The sequence below is a fragment of the Cyprinus carpio genome, chromosome A5 (assembly GCF_018340385.1).
Source record: "Cyprinus carpio isolate SPL01 chromosome A5, ASM1834038v1, whole genome shotgun sequence".
Lineage (NCBI taxonomy): Eukaryota > Metazoa > Chordata > Actinopteri > Cypriniformes > Cyprinidae > Cyprinus > Cyprinus carpio.
The window spans coordinates 18,874,333-18,877,579 of NC_056576.1; the positions used below are offsets into that span (position 1 = coordinate 18,874,333).

A 3,247-nucleotide genomic window follows, 5' to 3' on the forward strand; every position below is an offset into this window, starting at 1 on the left:
GGAATAAAGTGATTCAGTTGGGTGTTGCTATGGCAGAGTTACATTATCTTATCAAAAGTTAAACTGAAACTAATCAGGTGAAGAACATTATTATGCTTCAAACAAATAAATGAAAGATTTCCAGGCCAGAGACTCAGAATGTGTGTATCTGCTAATGTTTCCTATCATGCAGGCCAGAGACTCAGAAGAAGGAGTGTCTGTTTGAAGGGTACCTTTATCCATTTCCAATGAGGAGGAGATTGCAATTTGGCGCTTCTCCATTTCTATACTGTGATTGGCTGTTCCTATCAAAGTGGGGTAAGCTGTGATGTAGGCTATGACTATCTAAAGTGGAAGAACAAACAGGCTATGACTATCTAAAGTGCATAAGAACAAAGCAAAGAAATTGCATAAGTTCTCCTCATTTAGTTTTAGTTCAGTTCAGCGATCTGATCAATCAAATGCCAGACGTTTGGTCTGACAAGCAAACCAGTAGTAGATTAACGTTGGTGGACTTGACAAATCGCGTTTATTGACGTCTTTCAATTGATGTCAAACAAGATACCTTCTGATGTTCATTCATGTTTATTTCATGCTATGACTAGTAAAGAGGAAGAGATGATCTTTTCACATGGTGCTTGAACTGAGACGCTACAGCGATCTGTCGCGACACATTAAAGAACCACAAAACAGTATTTGTTGTTTGAATTAATTTGTTTCATACCAGAAGTAACCTGCTCTGTCTTGTCTGTCCGCGCATTGTCAGTGTCTTCTTTACTCCGCTATGTATTTTTCACTGCATGAGAACATGATGTGTGGCCTGAGATCGCTTGTCGGACATAGAAACAATAACTGGTGGGGTTGCAAAGAGTCAATTGCATCCTAAAATACCACTTTCTTTGTTTCATTCTTTGTTTTTAGAGTGACTCTTTTTATCTTTAATATATTTGCTATAAATTATTTTATAATAACTTTTTTATTATACATTTTAAAATTATTAAATATTAAATGATTAAAGATTTTATTATAAATTATTGTTATAAATTATTTTATTACAAATGATAAATTATTTATTTGTTAAAATTAGTTTATAATTATGACTATCGGTTTTATAAATTCTTCCCAAAGTTCATAAATCATAATGTACCGGGAAGACCAGTTGTTGAGGGGAATACATTTGTTTGTACATAAGTTTGTTGATGTACATTTGCGTCCTTTAGTGGTTAATATTCCATCGTATTTACAAGACACAAGCTACTTTATAAATCTTTTATTGTTGGTACCTATTTAGTTTCTTTGGATGTGGTTAGCTCATGTACAACCATCCCACATGAATAGGTTTGGAGTCTTTGAGGTTTTATTTAGATCTTTGTGAAGATATTAACTCTCCACCTGCTGTATTGGTATATATGGCAAGATTGATTCTTACTAAAAATTATTTTCTGTATGACAATGATTGCTATTTGCAAACACAAGGTATTGCGATGTGTTCTTCTTTCACACTGGATTTAGCAATTGAATTTAAGCAAGGAGGAAAGGTTAGTGTTTTTCAACAACCCCTTCTCCAGTAAACTTCTGTTTTATCAGAGATATTTCAACAGCATTTTTATACTTTTCAAGGGCTCACAGGAGGAATTACAATCTTTTTACATATATATGAATAGTTTTTGTGGTTTGATTAAATGCAATATGTAGTGTAATGATGGAGAGCTTCCATTTCTTGATACTAAAGTTTTGAAAGTTGATCAAACCTTAAAGGTGTATCGTAAACTGACAGATAGAAACAGTCTAATACGTGCTTCAAGAAGCCATGTTGGACCATTATAGCAGGGTTTACCCTGTTCTTAAGATTTAAACGTATTTGTTCTTATAGAACAGACTTTGATCTTGCGTCAAGAAAACTGTATGATCCATTTTTAGCATGAGGATATAAAAGGCTGGATTCAGCCTTGGAAAAAGTGAATAATTTAGATGATGTTTCGATTAAGGAATTGTAGTGGGGTGGAGGTAGTACTGGTAGTGGCTCTATATTAGGCTTGTTTAGTACTACAAATGTGTTGGACTACAAATCCCATGAGTCCAAGTACTGTTAAGAGGATATCCAACTTTTTGGCCTTCCTATTTGTGGTACCATGTGCCAAGCAGGAGAAGCTGTGTGGCATGTTTCAAGGCTGTGTGATGGATGAAACGACTAGTTGCCTTGTGAACAGGGTGGAGGTAAGGGTTGTGGTTAACATGGTTATAGTTAGTGTGTTTAGTTTTAACGTGTGTTTATTTTTCATAGTGTGCTTACTGGAGATATACTGATGGGTGTCTCAGAGAATTGAGTAGATTTATTCAATAACAAAGGTACTGATTTTAATTGAATTACTGGAGTATGTGAACTTTGTTTTTTAGCTTTCTATTCTTAGTGGTGTTATGTTTTATTGTGTTAAGTGTTTTTTATTCTAATATTTTAAAGGGGCAATCATGAATTGTATTTTCTTTTTTACAGATGATGCGTGATTGTCGTTTACTTTTATTGAAAATATTGGAGGCTTGATGTTAGGTCGTAAGATATGACTTTAAATGTTATAAGTGGCTTGAATTTGTGAGATTGTGTTTTTGTTTTGTTTGAACCAGCAAACAGCAGGGTTCCCAATTTCTTACACATAGTTGACTCTGTAAAGGTGAGAGGGAGCAATTTGTAGTGGTCTGAGTCAAGTGAGTGTTGGGTTTTGACACTTGTAGTGTTATTTGGTTTCATGCTGTGATTGTGAGTATTTTTTTTTTTGTTTTTTTTTGCGGATTGATTTTCTTTGTGTTTGGTTGGGGATATGTTTTGTATTTAGTTTTTTCTTTGTTTAATTTTTGTTTCTTGGCCACTTCTAATTACCTTCTGTGTTCAATAAATTTTGTTGTACTTGCAAATAAACACACTGTGGTTGTTGCCCTTCTTTTACATCTTCCCCATCACTTGTAAGGTCTGAGGAGGGTTGCATAAAGATCTGGAAAAAAGAAAAATCGTCTGTTTTATGTTTTATACGTACACACCAATAGTAAGGATCTTAAAAACATCATCAAAAAACATTGGCATAGGCTGTTCTAAGTAGCCTGCAGAAGAAAAATGTTAAGAACTGTTTAATAATGGGCCTCTGTTTGTGTATAAGGGAAGAAATTAACGCAATTTTGTTGCGCGCCGATACAGCTCTGAAACGCATCCAAAAACAAAGGGCCACTGGAATATTTTCCATGCAGACATTGGTTGGCTTGTCGCAATTTAAAAAAA

The 3,247-nt window shown here is 34.4% G+C and overlaps 1 long non-coding RNA gene across 1 annotated transcript; it reads left to right on the forward strand.

Annotated features, from left to right (window-relative positions):
* The first annotated feature begins 1,089 nt into the window (after positions 1-1,089).
* On the forward strand, positions 1,090-2,758 carry LOC122141874. Its single transcript, XR_006158165.1, has 3 exons — positions 1,090-2,196; positions 2,264-2,328; positions 2,474-2,758. It is a non-coding gene; the product is annotated as an uncharacterized LOC122141874 (long non-coding RNA).
* The last annotated feature ends 489 nt before the right edge of the window (positions 2,759-3,247 follow it).